Source organism: Dipodomys merriami, unplaced genomic scaffold (assembly GCF_024711535.1).
Source record: "Dipodomys merriami isolate MVZ:Mamm:240054 unplaced genomic scaffold, mDipMer1.0.p SCAF_2401, whole genome shotgun sequence".
In the NCBI taxonomy this organism is placed as follows: Eukaryota; Metazoa; Chordata; class Mammalia; order Rodentia; family Heteromyidae; genus Dipodomys; species Dipodomys merriami.
The window spans coordinates 1-16,157 of record NW_027203829.1 but is presented as its reverse complement, the minus strand read 5'-3'; the positions used below and the strand labels follow the sequence as shown (position 1 = coordinate 16,157).

Below are 16,157 nucleotides of genomic sequence, written 5' to 3'. Positions count from 1 at the left end.
TCTAGCCAATAAGGAGGCTCAGATCTGAGGATGTTGGTCCAAAGCCAGCCCAGAGAGAAAAGTCTGTGACATTCATATCTCCAGTGAACACCAGAAAACTGGAAGTGGGTGCTGTAGCTCCAAGTGGTAGAGTGATAGCCTATAACTAGCTCAAAGAGAGCACCCAGGCCCCGAGTTCAAGCCCCAGGACCAGCCAAAGTAAAAAAACACCCACCCAAGTCACACTGGAAGGCTTCCCACAGGATCAGTAGCTGCCCTTTTCAAAAGTGTCAAGCTCATACTAAAGAAAAGACAGTGGAAATGTCACAGACTGGAGGAGGCAGAGGAGGTCTGACAGATCAAGGGAAAGCAGGATCCTGGATGGATCCTGAGTGGGAGTGCCAGTTCTGAGGCTTGAACTCAAGACCTGGACACTGTCTCTTAGCTGTTTTGCTCAAGGCTGGCACTCTACCACTTGAGCCACCACTTTACTTCAGGCTTTTTGATGGTTTGTTGGAAAGAAGAGTCTCACAGACTTTCCTGCCCAAGCTAGCTTTGAAACTTAATCCTAAAATCTCAGCCTGCTGATGAGTTAGGATTACAAGTGCCAGCTATATTTTCTGTTTTATCTTGCAATAAAAATAAAAAGATTGGGGGGGAGGGGGGAGGCTGGGAAGGGATGTGAAGGGTAAACAAAGGAGGAGGCTGCAATGCTTGGTAAGAAATGTATGCATTATCCTGCCCACGTAATTGTAACTCCTCTGTACAGTATGTTCACAAATAAAATTAAATTAAATTAAAAAAAATAAAATAAAAAGATTGTTTTCAAAATACATACTTGGGAGGGAACAAGGGAGAGGCTCTGCTAGTACTGTTGACTCTAGCCGTTTTTGTCTTATGCTACAGCTGCAGGGCAGGCCACATGGGCAGGGTGTGGTTCAGGCACAGGCTCAGCCTGCCTAGAACAAGGAGGTAAAAATGAGGTGTACATAGTTCTGACAATAGCTAGTGGTCTTGTTTGGCCTTCTAGTGTAGAGAGCAGAAGGAAATAAAATGAGGAAATAATAGTTGAGGGCACAGTATGTAATCTCATTATGCCATGACAAGATATTTGTTCTTAACCTGTCAAGCAAAAGAGAAAAGGTATATGTTTCTCATCAAGGATAGATACCACCTCAGTGGTCACTTCTCAGTCCTCTTTGCAAACAAATCCCAATTTTGTCTCATCATCCATTCTGTTGGTTTCTGTGTTTACATGGGATGTCTGGTGCTGCAACAGCCAACTTGGGATGATGAGCTTTAGCCTGTGGAGAATATACCCAGTATGGTCAATTCAAAAGATGGTAGGAATATAAATATAAGAAGACAGACTAGGTGCCAGTGGCTCAGGCCTGTAATCCTATCTACTCAGGAAGCTGAGATCTGAGGATCATGGTTCAAAGCCAGCCCAGGCAGGAAAACCTGCGAAACTCTTATCTCCAATAAACCACCAGAAAATCAGAAGTGGCCCTGTGGCTAAAGTGGTAGAGTGCTAGCCTTGAGCTGAGTTGCTCAGGGACAAAGCCCAGGCCCAGAGTTCAAGCCCCATGGCTCACAAAACAAAAGACAAAAAAAGAAGACAGTACTGAGCCACTGAATTAATGAATTCTACCGTCTCCCTTGTGCTATGGTTATTATTTTTTTCTTTTTTTTTCCAGGGCTGAGGACTGAACCCAGGGCCTTGCACACGTGCCAGGCGTGCGCCCTTCCCCTGGATAACCCCCCAGCCCCACTGTGGTTATTATTATGTGAAATAATAAATCTTCCTCTCACTGAAATGAGTTAGGCCTTCTATAATTACACCTAAAAGCAACCAAAATTATGCTTGAGTCCTAAGGGAAAATAAAAGGCATCTAGAAGTAATACAAGAAAAAAAATATAGGTGAAAAATAAAAATAAAGGCTAAAATGCATTAGGTGCATAGGGCTCTGAAAAATCTCCCAGGCCTGAAGAAACTCACCTGGAGTTTCAGAAGCCAGCTCCAATTTACATTTAACCATCTAAGTCTAGTTGCTATCAAGTTCTTATAGGCAGTGATCCCTGAGAAGAGGAAGAAAAATGAAAGGGAAATAAAATTAAACAACTGCCAGTGGAGAAACCAGCTTTACATGATCAATTTCCTTCCAGGGAATCTCTATTTGTCTGAAGAGAATTTCTTCATCAGATCCCTGGCCCCAAGTCAGAGACAGGTATATGAGGAGGAGACAGGACAGGGCAGCCTAAGATGGACAGTGACTCATCTGGAATGGAAGAAAGAGCTAGCATGTGGCAGAGACTGAGCCCAAAGCTAAGCCTGACTCGATCCAGAACCTTCCCAATGCACTGTCATGCCAGAAATGAAAGCCAAGCTGCAAAGCCACCAAGAGCTGCTTCTAAGCCATTCTGAAAAGTGCCCACATTCACCCAGGCGTCTCACCAGAGACCCCAGGTATAGTCCAGCAGAGCACTTGAAAGCAGAAACCCAAGAAGCAAAGCAGGTGGCCTGCATCCAAATTCAAGAAATGTAACTCACTCAATTGTCACTGTGGCCAGGCCTGAGATTTCCAGTCAGTCCCCTACACTCTAGCCTGAGGACAGGACCTATTAGGATGAGACCATATAATAAGACACGGATGAAGGCCCTGTCTGACTGCCACTGCCATTAAGAACAGCATTATAGATGGGTGCCCATGGCGCATGCCTGTAATCCTAATCAGGATGCTGAGATCTGAGGACCATGCTTTGAAGCCATCCTAGGCAGAAAAGTCAATGAGGTTCCTTATCTCCAATAAAGCAACAAAAAAGCCAGAAGTGGAGCTATGACTCAAGTAGCAGAGTGCTAACCTTGAGCAAAAAGCTGAGGGACAACTTCTAGGATGGTGGTGTGGGGAAAGACTAATACCACAAGCCCCTTTAGGACAGGTGCTCTCACTTATGCCCATTTCCTTCAGAGCATTGCATAGCCCTCACCTTACTGACTTGCCTCTCCCTGTTTTAACACAGGATATTCACTTGGCCAGTCTATCTTGCAGCATCCCTAGCAAAGCAGCTTTTTCTCTGGGGTTTAACCAAGGAGCCAATACTGTCTGTGATTGGTTAACTGTGCACAGTCCAGAATCAATGATACCTGGGGTCCATCTGGCTTGGCCATCTACTGTTGTAGCTTACAGCATATTGTTCAACACTTCTGTTTTCTTATAATAGTTCTTGCTCATGGGTCCTAACGGTCACAATAGAATAACTAATAGGGTTACTTGTGTACACACACACACACACACCACTGCAACAGTACTACAAGGGAAACAAGGCAACTCAACAGGGAGCTTCAGGATTCAAACATCTACCACATCCTAAGTATTTCCTGTTCCTTCTTAAGTAATTATTAATATTATTCCTATTTTGGTGCAAGTACTGGAGAGTGAACTCAGAGCTGGGACACTGAGCCCCACTCAACTGGGGACTGAACTATCCCTAAGCTTTTTTGTTTTTGTTTTTTGTTTTGGGTCTGGTCATGGGGCCTGAACTCTGGGCCTGTGCACTGTCCCTTAGCTCTTCAGATCAAGGCTAGCACTCTACCACTTGAGCCACAGCACCACTTCTGGCTTTTTTTTTTATTACTTATGTGGTGCTGAGGAATGGAACTAGGGCCTCATGCATGCAAGACAAGCGCTCTACCACTGAGCCACCTTCCTAGCCCTTCCTTAAGCTTTTTCTGCTCGAGGCTAGTGCTATACCATTTGAGCCATACCTCCAGTTCTGGCTTTTTGCAGGTTAATTGGAGATAAAGAGCCTCACAGACTTTTCTTTCCAGGTTGGCTTCAAACCAGGACCCTCAGATCTCAGACTCTTGAATTGCTAGGATTACAGTGGTGAGCCACCCGCACCTGGGTACAATCTGTTTTTTTAATGTTTTTTTTGAATGTTTTTTATATCTATTAGATATGGAGATTAGGAATCTCTGCTGCTCTCTTTTTTTCTTAGCTGTATTTTCTTTTTCTTAGCCCCTTCCTTAAATGATTCTTTATTTTTTATTTATTTATTTATTTTTATTTATTTATTTTTTGGTCAGGGGTCCTGAACTCTGAGCTTGGGCACTATCCCGCAGCTCTTCAGCTCAAGGCAAGTGCTCTACTGCTTGAGTCACAGTGCCACTTCTGGGTTTCTAGTGGTTTATTGGAGATGAGAGCATCATGGACTTTCCTTCCTGGGCTGGCTTTGAACCATGATCCTCAGATCTCAGCCTCCTGAGTAGCTAGGATTACAGGTATGAGCCACTGGCGCCCAGCCCTTAAACAATTGATTCCCTATCTGGTAAGAGGAACAATGATTTCACCTCCTAATGAGTAGGTTGTCACAGATAGCAGTCTGTGAGCATGAGACCTGTCATATAATAACTACTTACTGAAACAGGCATGACCTGTAAGGGCAGAAAGAAAAGGAGCTAATGAAGGGGACTCCAGGAGGACAAGGCAGCTCTTCTCTGATAACACTAAGAGCTCCCAGAGGTCAGGGATAGTATCCTCAGATCTATGACCCCACATGGACAATAGGCTGATTCTCTACATATCTGATGTCACAGCAATCTTAGTACCAAGAGTGGCTCCTTTGTGCCAGGACAGGAAGGAAGGAAGAGGACAGGGGGGCCCATAGACAGGCAGCTCCTGAAACAGATCACCAGGTGACAAAATGAAGACAAGAGTATAATCAGGAGACCATCACATCCTCTGCAAGCTTCTCCACCAGAGGCCAGCAGCAGAGGAAGACAGACAGCCCACTGTGGGTGAACATGAGCACCACACTGGGAAGGCCCAGAATGGTGAACCAAAGAAATATAGGAAGGGGAGAGCTTTGGAGATGTATATCAGCTCTGACTTTTACCAATCTTGAGATTGCTCCTCATGGTCCTCAATTTCCTTATCTGTACAAGGTGGAAAATTATCATCTTGATCAAATACAAGGACAGGGGAGCCCTTGTTCCAAAGAGAGACATAAATGGTAGTCATGTTATGGAGATTTTTTTTCTGAAGGTAAAAACTAACCTCCTAGCCAGATACTAGTGGCTAATACCTGAAATCCTAGCTACTCAGGAGGCTAAGATCTGAGGATCATGGTTTTCAGCCAGCTCAGAAAGAAAGGTAAGTCTTTGAGACACATAGCTCCAAATAACCACCAAAAAGCCAGATGTGGAGCTGGGACTCAAGTGGTAGAACACCAGCCTTGAGGAAAAACAAACAAAAAACAAACAAACAAAATCTCCTGGCCTTGCATTTAAGACCTAGCCCTGCATTCAAGCCCTAGGATCCGCAAGAAGGAAAAAAGGAGGAAAAAAAAAAAACTCTCCTCAAACAAGAATACAAGCTAAGAGGTTTTCAGCTGAATGCAACTAAAATAAAAATGGGAGAGCCCGTTGTTTCCTGAGGATGACTATTTATGAGGCCAATTTCATTTTCAAGTGCTAATGAGTCCCCAAAGCAGACCCATGTACAGCCTGGAGTCCAGAAGAGTGGGAAGACACCCAACCCAAACTTTGTGGAAGCTCCAAGGACACTTGTGGCGCTCAATCAGAGTGTAATGATCAGAGCAATAATCTAAATAATGAACAAGATAAAGTGTGGTGGAGGGGAGGAGAGAGAAGATACAGGTGGAAAGGAATAGTACTTAAGTTTTTTGTATTTCCTCAAGACAAACTTCTGTCTGGAATAGATTAATTCCATCTATATATTAATGTGGATTACTAATTAATGAGTTAAAAATGCTTTCAACACAAGAAGTGCTAAGAAAATGCTTAAAAATAATGAGTCTCTGGGTATGTCTCCAAAAGAAATATGCTAGCTTCTGTAATTTTCTCTCTCTCTTGTAACATTTAAAATGTTATGGTTTGCCAGGCATTGGTGGCTCCTGCCTGTAATCCCAGCTACTCAGGAGGCTGAGATCTGAGAACCGAGGTTCAAAGCCATCCCAGGAAGGAAAGTCCGTGTGACTACTATCTCCAATAAACCACTAGAAAACCAGAAGTGGCACTGTGGCTCAAGCAGTAGATTTCTCGCCTTGAGCTGAAGAGCACAAGGACAGTGTCCCAGCCCAGAGTTCAAGCCCCACAACCAACCAAAAAAAAATATTATGGTTTGAAGGAAATGGAAGGGAATCATGGAAATTCATTTAAAGCACAAAATCAGGAAATTGGAAAGCCTGGTCAGGTAACTAACTTCCTTGAAGTCCTATGAACACTATCAATGCACATTCCCCAGTGCGCTGAGAGCGCTGTTGCACACATCTGAGCTGCAGTTCATTCTTGGGATACTTGAGCACAGATGATGTCTTGAGTGTCTTCATAGCCCTGCCACACAACACTTTACCAGGTGCACAGCAAACAGTCAATAATATGTTACATCACCAGGTCTTCTCAAAAGAGATGGGCATGCCTAACTATGCAGGAAGCTGAGATCTAAGGATAGAAGTTCAAATCCAACACAAACAGAAACATCAAAGAGACCCTTACCTCTAATTCATCAGCAAAACCCTAAATTGGAGGTATGGCTTAAGTGGTAGAGTACCAGCCTTGAATGAAAAAGCTAAAGGACAGCACCCAGGCATTGAGTTTAAGCTCTAGTACTGACACAGAAAGAGATAGATTGGGAGGTGGGGGGGGGGGAGTAAAGTTTAAAAAAGGAAGAAAAAGATTTTTGGCATTGGAGAACTATGAAGGCCCACGGACTAGGTGATCAAGGTCAAATTGACAGTGAAAATACATCAACTTTGTGCTAAGAATGGCATTTACTTCTCTGGTTTTCTCCTCCCAAATCCATGAACTTCAATCTAAAATCAAAAACACATGAGATGAATCCCAACAGATTCTAAAGCATGTCTGACTAGGGCTCCTCAAAACCATCCAAGCTGCCCCCAAACAAGGGCAGTGTCAGAAGCTGTCACAGCCAAGAGGAGCCCAAGAAGCCATAGCAACTCAATGTGAAGAGGTTTCCTGGAAGGATTTTACAGAAGTAGAAACAAGCCTGAGAAGACCCAGAGCCCAGCTAAAGTCTCACAGACACAGTAGGAACCCCAACCTTCCCTCATATCCACTTGGTGAAAAGATTCTCACTGACAAGCTGATGATGCTTTCTTTACATGTACAGTGACAAGACCTTTGTAAATTTGTCACTGAAATGCAATGCTCAGAAGTGGTGCTGTGGCTCAAGAGGTAGAGCGCTGACCTTAAGTTGAAGAGCACAGGGACAGCGCTCAGGCAAAGAGTTTAAGCCTCACGACCACCACCAAAACAACAAAAAAACAACTAATAATCCTAAAATGCAATTCTCCTTCTCTGGAAACCCCAACTTCTCTTGAACACAAGTCCTGTATAATTTGGCACTGAAGCACCTCATGGACCTCAGAGCATCATGTAGCGAGAGTCAAAACTGAGGCCCAAAGTGGGAGCCAGTGTTTTCCCAATTTCTAGTTTAGGATCTGGTGCTCTACTTGGGCTGATGCTTCAACACTGGCCAGATCCAAAACTCTCCCTTCTATCCTGCACACACCAAGAACCAGTTTAGGACTCTGGGATAAATTCAAAGACCAGCTTCTGGTCTTTGCTAGCATTGTGGCTGGTGTGGTGCAAGGACATATGTGTGGAAAGTGGTTTGGTATTTAGCTACATGTCCTTTTGCCATGGGACACTATGCCAGAGCCACACAGAAAGTCCATCCCTGGCAGGGTAAGGATCCAGACATAAACACACAGCTTTCAAGGGGCTAGGAAGGTGGCTCAGTAATAGAGTGCTTGCCTCACATGCATGAGAACTTGGGTTCAATTCCTCAGCACCACATGAACAGAAAAAGCTGGAAGCAGCAAGTGGTAGAGTGCTGGCCTTGAGCTGAAGAGCTAAGGGATAGCACCCAGGTCCAGGGTTCAAATACCAAGACTGGAAAAAAAACACAAAAACAAACAACCACCACCACAACAAACAAAAACAGCTTCCAACTAGGGTGTGTGGAAAAGGCAAAGTTCTGCAGGCTGGCGAGGTGGCTGCATTTCCTTCCCCTGTGTGGGCCCCATCCATCAGCCTCCCTGAGGGATCTCAGCTACTTGTAGGGCACATTTTCTAAATGTGAACCTGTTTTTCTTATGAGAATCAAAGTGCTCCAACTAACTGCAAGATCATAAATACTCAAAAGTGACTGTTAATAGCAGTGGCAGTTTGCAAAATACCAAATGGCAGCAAGAAGTGGATATCATAACTTACCTTCTTTGCTTTCCCATGTTCACAGAGGTGTTATGCAGGGTGTTTTTTTTTTTCCTGGTGGTTCTCTTTTTTGTTTTGTTTTTTAAGTGATGAGATCTTCTTTCAAGTAGGTTCACAGGGGCTCCCTGGGACTTCAGGCAGTACCTTGAAAATTACTTAACAGATACTAAAAAGAAAACCAAAGAAGCCTACAATTCCAAGCCTAAAAGCTAATTTTAAAAATATGCCTAATATCCCAATGCTAGTGGCTCATACCTGTAATCCTAGCTACTCAGGAGGCTAAGATCATTAAATTATGGTTCATGGCCAATGCAGGCAGGAAAATCTATGAGACTCTTATCTCTAATTAACTAGAAAGAAATGTAGGAAGTAGAGGTAAAGCTTTCGTGGTATAGCACCAGCCCTGCATGAAAGAAGCTAAGTTTACCATTCTTTTACACATGAAAAAAATCAGGTCCCAAAAGGTCATTTGTCCAGGCCACTCAGCTACAGGACAAATTGGGAGATGTGAACAGAAGGTATCTAACTTTAGAACTCAGGGCTTGGCTCTCACCCTGCTACATTCCCAGTCAAAGCAGACCAGAGAAGGATGGAGGACCTCAGCAAAAACCATCCCTGTGGCCATGTATTGTGGTACTCAGGAAACAGAGGCAAGAAGAACACTAAGAGTATGAGGTAAACATGGGCTACATGGACAGATCCTGTCTTAGAAAAACAATCCTTGTGCACAGGAGCAGCCTAGGGACTATGTGAGTATCACATTATGGGAACCTGTCATTATTAGCTCAATGAACAAAAGGATAAACTTTTAGAAAATAGCCAAGATCCCTATATGAAATGGTGGACATAGAGGCCTAGTTTTGCCACCCACTGTCTTTTTGGCCTTTGTTCCTTTATCACTTAAATGGTGCAAATACCACCTTCTCATTGTTAAGACAATTTTGGTGAGCTCACATATGTGAAAAGTTCTTTGAAAAACACAAAGTGCTGTATAAATTGTGTTATTAATGAAAATCTCTAAAAATTGAGTCAAGTTGCTAAAATTCATTCTCTCAGATCCCTTTTCCAGAGGCAGAAAGTGAGGGGAAAAGAGATGAAAATAACTTGCCTAAAGTTCCAACATTGAGAAGGAATGTCACATACATGGCAGGAGGTCTGGAGTGTCATTTGTTCTTCCTGCCCTCCAGTCCATCCTGTTTACCAATGCACACACACATGCAAATACACACACACACACACACACACTCCCCTCTTTAGCAAACAAAGGTGCTGGGCAAGTAATTGCTAGGCCTCAGAAGGAGGACACTAGCACTTCTAGTGTCACTGCTGTGACCTTTGACCAAGAGGAGAACTTTCAGCACTAGAACAGAGCTTCTCCCATACAGATAACATTGGGGAGAGCAGAGGGTCAGCAGCCCAGTACTACTGCCAACAGTAAGGAAATAACTCCAAGTTCCTCGTACTTGCAGAATCCTACACACTAGACCATTTTCCTCGGTCCTCATCTCCTCTATTTTCTGACATTCAGTAACATTGTAGAAGGATAAGTTACAGAATCCTACAATCAGGGTTCATAGGAACTCAGATCCTAAGGATTGCCTACTCTAACTCCTCCCATCTGGCATTCCAATTTCCTCCAGTTTCAACTTTGAATTCTTCCAAGGATGGGGAGCTCACTACTTCAGGACCAGCTGACACTCCCCCACACTTACCGAGATTCCATGATAGAGCAAGCACACAATGTAGCAGGGATGAGGCACATGAACCTTCCTCAGGACTAGCCACAGGGTAGAGGGGCCCAGTACAAAGTGACAACACAGCACCTTTTGTTCAAATATTAATACTTTCCAGATAGCAACAGGAGAAGGTTAAACTAAGAATAAGCCTTTTTCTGCGTCAGCCCTAGAAATTGAACTCAGGGCCTGGCACTGCCCTGGAACTTATTTTGCTCTAGGCTAGCACCCTACCATTGAACCATAGCACCACTTCTAGTGTTTTGTTGTTGTTGGTTGTGGGGCTTGAACTCTGGGCCTGGGCACTATCCCTCAGCTCTTCCGCTCAAGGCAAGCACTCTACCATTTAAGCTACTGTGCCACTTCTGGTTTTCCAGTGGCTTACTGGAGATAGGAGTCTCATGGCCTCTCCTGTCCAGGCTCATTTTGAACCTTGATCCTCAGATGCAGCCTCCTGAGTAGGTAGGATTACAAGTGTGAGCCACCAGCACTTGGCCACTTCCAGCTTTTCCTTGGCTAACTGGAAATAAATGTCTCATGGACTTTCCTGCCTGGGCTGGCTTCAAAACAATGATCTTCAGATCTCAGTCTCCTCAACAGCTAAGATTACAGGCATGAGAGACTAGCGCCCACCCTAATTACAAGCCTCTGTGCCTCTGCATTGCTTCTGATATTAAATTCAGTGGGCCTGAATTCATCTATTGGCTAATACTACTAGTCATTTACTTAGTTGAGGTAATGATATCAATTTCTGGGGCATAAATAAGTTAACTATTTAGGAATCTTAGAATTCAGAGTAAACACCATTTTTGTGCCTCAAATACTACAAGTTGCATTTTAAGATGTGCAATGAGGGGATGGGAAGGTGGCTCAGTGGTAGAGTGCTGGTTTTGCATGCATAAGGCCCTGGGTTTGATCCTCAGCACCACATAAGAGAAAAAGCCAAAAGGGGCACTGTGGCTCAAATGGCAGAGCACTAGCCTTGAGATGAAGATCTGAGGGATAAGGAGATGTGAGGGGAGGGATGGGAGGGGAAAAACAAAGGAGGAGGCAACAATACTTGATAAGAAATGTACTTATTACCTTGCTCATGTAATTCTAACCCCTCTGTACGGTATTTTCACAATAAAAAATTATTAAAAAAAAAAAAAAAAAAAAGCAGAGGGATAGTGCCCAGGCCCAGAATTCAGGTTCCATGACCAAAAAAAAAAAAAAAAAAAAGTGCACTGAAATGCATGCTAAAGTTACACACTTAGGTACAGAAAGAGTTTGAGGAGTAAGTAATCTGTACATCACCTCATTCAAAGCTGCAGACTGCTCTTCAGCTGCTGGCTCCTGACACCTCTGCAGACCATGAAGGCACCAGGCAAGAAGAATCACAGCCATCACTGAGGCTGGAGCCAGTTTTGTGGGATCCAGTGTTGAGTTGCTGGAAGGCAGGGAGAGGCTCCTTAAAAAATATGAAATTAAGGCACTGTCAGAATACATCAGTAGCCGGGCGCTGGTGGCTCACGCCTGTAATCCTAGCTACTCAGGAGGCTGAGATCTGAGGATCGCGGTTCAAAGCCAGCCCGGGCAGGAGAGACCGTGAGACTCCTATCTCCAATAAAACCACCAGAAAACCGGAAGTGGCGCTGTAGCTCAAGTGGTAGAGCGCTCGCCTTGAGCTGAAGAGCTAAGGGACAGCGCCCAGGCCCAGAGTTCAGGCCCCACGACCGACAAAAAAAAAAAAAGAATACATCAGTAAGTGATGACATGTCACCCCATCTGGACTGTCCCATTGCAAGATCCCCAGCACCACCGAAGAGGAGGATCCACCAATATATCAGATGGCCAACTGTTAAGAGATTCTCAGAGTGGAAGGAAGGGGGCTCAGGCCTATGGTGAATATGACACTGGCCACCACCCAAACTCAGTGTGTTAAAAGTTATGGATTAGATTGAATTGGTAAAGAAAGTAGAGCTAGATTGGTACTGGTGACTCACACCTGTCATCCAAGCTAGTCAGGAGGCTGAAGGCTGACAATCATGATTTAAAGGCAGTTTCTTCAGAAAAGTCCATGAGCCTCTTATCTCCAATGAAACAGAAAAAAAGCTGGAAGTGCAGGTGTGGCTCAAGTGGGAGAACATCAGCCTTGAGAAAAAAAGCTTGGTTGACAAAGTGATGCCTGGAGTTCTAGTCTCAACTCCTGAAGGGGAAAAAAAGGAAGGAAGGAAATGGGAAGGGGAGAGGGGGCAAGGGGATGAGGGAAGAGGAGGGAAAGAAGGAAGGAAGGAAGGAAGGGAGGAAGGGAGGAAGGGAGGAAGGGAGGAAGGGAGGAAGGGAGGAAGGGAGGAAGGGAAGAAGGGAGGAAGGGAGGAAGGGAGGAAGGGAGGAAGGGAAGAAGGGAGGGAGTGAGGGAAGAGGAATCCAGGACACAAGAACTATCCTGGGATATGGAAGGGGCTAGTGTGGATATGAGACATTGAAGAGTTAAAAGTGGCTTCGTTTAGAAGCAGTAACCCTTCTGCTGCTCATATTAACCTTGGGCCCACCTGAATTTCAGAAACCGTCTTGTTTGTGCTGAAACTGCTAAACCATAGATTACTTGAACAAAGCTACTTTGAAGTCAGGCCCCACTTTGTACTATAGCTGGCCTTGGGTCCCCACAAACTTCAGGAGATGACCAAGCTGGCCCAAGATAAACAGACCCTGTGAACAAACCCAGACCACCAATTATCCCAGCTACAGCTTATCAGAACCCAACTAGCCAGGAAACTCCCTGCTAAGCTTTAACTGCTCTGGAATGCCCTTTAAGACCCAGCCAGTTTGATAACTCCCTACAACCCCTTATTGCCTTGGAATGCCCTGCTGACACCTCTTGTTGCCTTAAATTTGTCAGTCTGTGATTTCTTTTTTTTCTTCTCCTTTTATCCCTTTGTAGTTTTTGCCTTTATAAACACTGTGAAATTTCAGCTCGGGGCTTCCTCCTAAGTTCTGCTGAGTCAGTGTGTGGGACAAAGCCGGAGCTGCAGCCCACCTGAATAAAGCCTTGCTTTTGAAGTGATCTTCTTGGTGGGGGTCCTGCAACAGGCGTACAACCACATGAGTTTGAGTTCCAGCCAAGCCTGGGTGGGAGAAGCTACTCTGCCTGCAACCTTTTTCTCACCAATGCCCCAAGCACTATTGCTTCTCCATATATTTGCTTATACTTGCTTTCTCTAGTTCTGAAGACAGAAATCAAACCCAACTCAGCTTAGCACCTGCTAGCTAGAGCTTCAATTGTATTCTCCCCAATGTATCCTGGGGAGTATTTCCATCAGGTCTTGCCATTCTGGTCCACTGTAACAGCCCAGCCTTGATGCCTAGCCCTGAGGGCAGAGATGGGGGAACACCCTGACATCTTGATTGTCCTTTTCAGAAACATGGCAGGCACTTGACCAGTCACAGATTGATGAGTGACTGCTACACAATGCCAGAGGTGAAGAAGGGCTGGGGTACAAAGACTGACTGGAGTAGCATTCTGAAAAAGCCATAATCTCTGGGAAGTAGAAGTGTGGCTCCAGTAGGAGAGAATTAGTAATGTGCAAAAAGCTAAGTGGGAAGCCCTGAGTTCAAGCCCCAGTACCAGCACCAATCAATCAATGAGAAAAGAGCTACAATGTGCTCTCAGTGCCATTGGTGATGTGCAGGATAACCCAGCACCAGGGCTTTGGTGCCACACACTGTCTCTAAAAAGCCAGCAGAGATAGCAGACACCATGTCCTTTTTGCTGAGCTTCCTGTAACACAGACTCTTGCAGGAGCAGCCTAAATTCATTTCTTTTTCATTTCCTTGGAACACCACTGCTGCTAAACTAGGACAAATCCTAGAACAGGCCACCCACCTGCCCACCCACCTGTAAGGCAACATGGATTTAACCTGACACCAGGAGATCTCATCTGAGAGCATCCAATTATCAAAGCCAATTATCAAAGCCAAAAAAAGTTAAAAAAAAAAAAAAAAAAGCCCAGGACACAAAGGATAAATCTGGAGTGAAGATGTGCTCCTTCTTGCCAGGCCCAAAGAAACATAGGTCCCATGGTTTCCTTACTTACAATAACTAGTATATGTCAGGGACAAGCAGAAAAGGTCAAAAGCTATGTACATATGACCAAATAAGATGATGTCAAGCGAAATGAACCCCAAGATAGGGACACAAGTTTTGTCTTTTTCTTTCTTGCTATGGTTTCTAACATATTTATAATGTACCATGTGATTTTTTTTTGTTTCTTTGTATGTTCTTCCCCCAAGGTATACCCCCTGTTTTCACTGTATTTGATGTCAATGCCCTGTATCTTGTATATACAGTTTTCTAATTTGGGGAGGGAAAGGGAAAAAACAAAATATTTAAATAGGGATACAGGTTGATCCATTGTAACAATGAGATGTACAAGACACTATGTTGAAAAATGAACTTTACAATTTAGGCATGGGTAGGGGGTGTGGGGGTTATGGAGCGTATTTGTGGAGGTGGGAAGGAAGGGATGGTAGGGGAAAAGCAAAAGAGGAGGCAGCAATGCTTGATAAGAAATGTACGCATTACCTTACTCATGTAACTCAACCCCTCTGTACAGCATTTGTACAATAAAAAATGTATTAAAAAAAAGATGTGCTCCTTCTCATCAATAATGCTCTTAAGCATTTAGGTGTTTTCATATCTATTACTTCAACTATTCTTATAAAATTTTCCTGAAAATACTCCAAATTATAGAACTCAGAGATAATTGTCCTCATTTTACAGATAAGGGCATTGAGGTTCAGAAAGGCTCAGAAAGTGGGCTGGTGCAGGGTTCAAGTAGTAGAGCAACTGAATAGTAAGCAGCAGGCTCTGACTTCAAATGCTAGTACAACCAAAAAAGAGACAGAGGAAGGAAGGCATGGAGGGAAGGGGAGGGAAGGAGGGAAGGGGTCAGGGCTGACATGAAAGGAGGGTAATGAATGATCCCACACTCTAACCACTCTACAATATTCTCTATTCTGCATTCTAAAGAAGTTTGAAAGAGGGGCTGGGAAGATGGCTCAGTGGTAGAGTGCTTGCCTTGCATGCCTGAGGCCCTGGGTTCGATTCCTCAGCACCACATAAGCAAAAAGAAAAAAGCCAGAAGTGGTGCTGTGGCTCAAGTGGTAGAGTGCTAGCCTTGAGCTGAAGAGCTGAGGGACAGCGCCCAGGCCCAGAGTTCAGGCCCCACAACCGGACCCAAAAAAAAAAAGAAGTTTGAAAGAATGGTTTGATAGTACCTACTACAGTTTCAACTGTCAAGGGCCTTTGTTTGCTAGGCTGGTACTCTACCAAAGACTGGTACACTACCTCTTGAACCATACTTCCAATACTGCCTTTTCCTGTTTTTTTCAAGACAGGAGTCTATTCACATCTTTTTTTAAAAAAAATTGATACTGGTACTTGGGCTTGGACTTAAGGCCTTGTGCTCTCACTTGTCATTTTTCCTCAACTCTGCTGTTCTTGAACCACACCTCCACTTCTGGCTTTTTAATAGTTAAACAGAGAGAAAAGTCTCACAGATTTTTCTGCCTGGGCTGGTTTCACACTGTGATCCTCAGATCTCAGCCTCCACATTAGCTAAGATTATAGGCATGAGCTACCAATGTCCACCTTTTATCTATTTTTCTAGAGCAGCTCCAGGGACTCCTTGAGATTTATCTGCCAAGTAAGAAAGTTTTATTCCTAGGAAAATTCTGTCCCCATGTTCTCAGAGCCTGTCACTACCTCCCCCACAGCCTATGGGAACCTTGTCCCAGACTCCCTATGTTAGCAAAATGAGCTCCCTCCCCATAGTTTAATACACTCCTTTTCCTCTCCACAGCTGAGCATGCTCCCTTCTTAGGCAACACTAGGCCCATTTAAAAACACAGTAAATAATCAGCCTCCACAAACTTAAGATGGCATTTCTCTGGAGCAGCTACAACCATATAAGGCAACAAGAGCCCCTTAGTGTGACCTTCAGGTCTGGGCAGATGCAGGGCCTCTTATCTATTATTTGGACAGCAGCCTAGTCTGCCATGATGAAGCCCCTGGCCCTCACCAGGGTCACTACCTCCTAGTCACTTGTATCACCTCTTAATCCTCCTAGGTTATACAGGTCACCTCAGAAAATACCAGATGATTCTTCTCACTGCTACCCTGTGAGAAGGGGTCTTGCCAGCCCCCC

At 44.3% G+C, this 16,157-nt stretch overlaps 1 protein-coding gene across 12 annotated transcripts in view; it reads right to left on the bottom strand.

Annotated features, from left to right (window-relative positions):
* Positions 1-12,219, bottom strand: part of LOC138835910 (protein FAM114A2-like) — a 47,618-nt gene extending 35,399 nt beyond the window's left edge. For 3 of the 12 annotated variants that reach the window (XR_011374781.1, XR_011374780.1, XR_011374786.1), the window contains exons 1-4: positions 8,237-12,214; positions 2,531-2,598; positions 1,979-2,058; positions 818-1,283 (exon numbers count right to left, since the gene is read on the bottom strand). The gene's annotated coding sequence lies outside the window, so the exon portion shown is untranslated. Of the gene's footprint in view, positions 1-817; positions 1,284-1,978; positions 2,059-2,530; positions 2,599-8,236 lie in introns of all 12 variants that reach the window. The other 9 variants (XR_011374784.1, XM_070034491.1, XR_011374789.1 and 6 more) reach the window with 9 other exon arrangements.
* Between the last annotated feature and the right edge of the window lie 3,938 nt (positions 12,220-16,157).